The sequence below is a fragment of the Pollachius pollachius genome (assembly GCF_949987615.1).
Source record: "Pollachius pollachius genome assembly, chromosome: 1".
NCBI classification, from domain to species: Eukaryota; Metazoa; Chordata; class Actinopteri; order Gadiformes; family Gadidae; genus Pollachius; species Pollachius pollachius.
Window position 1 is genome coordinate 24,207,369 of NC_136934.1, and position 1,115 is coordinate 24,208,483.

Consider the following 1,115-nt stretch of genomic DNA (forward strand, 5'->3'; position numbering starts at 1 on the left):
ACTATAGATTAAGCCTTTTTCAACCCCTCTAGCTTTAGCCTTGTTACCTCCTCAAGTATTTTTTCATTATTGGGTGACTGTGTTGTGTTTAAAACTGACACAGCATTTCTCATGTGAGATGTGGCAAAATAACATGACTATAACTCTCCAGTCGTTGCGTAAAATGACGTAGAATCACCAAACAAAAAAGAAAGAAACAAAGATCCCCATGATGCATTCTGATGTATGAACACACTATACATTAATATTATAGTGGTGTTACCTCACAGTTCAGCTCTGTGGTGTCTCATTGTCTGACTGTCTTTAGCTTGACTCTATCAACTACTACACACAACGCACTGCGGACGTAGATCTTTTTAAATCACCCATCAACTGGTTCTGTTTTGAGATGTCTGCATTGTCTCCTCCTTCTAGCTTTGACTCTTGGCTCTGCAATCCAGGTTAATGGGTTTCATATCAACACATGGACAACAGACCTACATTTCGATGATTACCTCTTATCTTTTACAGTAGGCGTGCATGTGTGATAATACAATAGTTTAGTCAACATAAACTAGGACACACCCAAACAAGTACACCAGTTATGCGTGTGTGTACACGTGTGTGTGTGTGTGTCTTTAAAAAAACATTTGTATTTGCGGCAGAAGGAAAAGGATGAGTCAATAACGGTTCTGTCTGTAGAGATGGAAAGAGAACAAGAGAGAGGGAGAAAGAGGTGGATGCCACCCTGCCACCCTTACACTGATTGCCAAGTAGCAGTTGGGACACACCATCTGATCCTGCTGGGAGGATGTGATGTCACTGGTTTGGGCGTGATATCGCTGAGATGTTATGATGTCCCTCGGTGGTTGTGATGTCACTGGGATATGTGTTCAGGAGTCAGTGAAATGGCATGCAGGAGATCGAGACACGTGACTCAACAATAGTCAGGCATAGGAGGACATTATAGACTAAAGATGAAGAATCTTTAAAGTGAATTATATAGTAATAATGTGAAGGAATGCCTTCAACAATCCCTATGTAATGTGGTTGTCTCTGCCTGTGTGTTTGTGTGTCTCTGTCTGTGTGTTTGTGTGTCTCTGTCTGGGGTTTTGTGTGTCTGTGTCTGTGTCTCT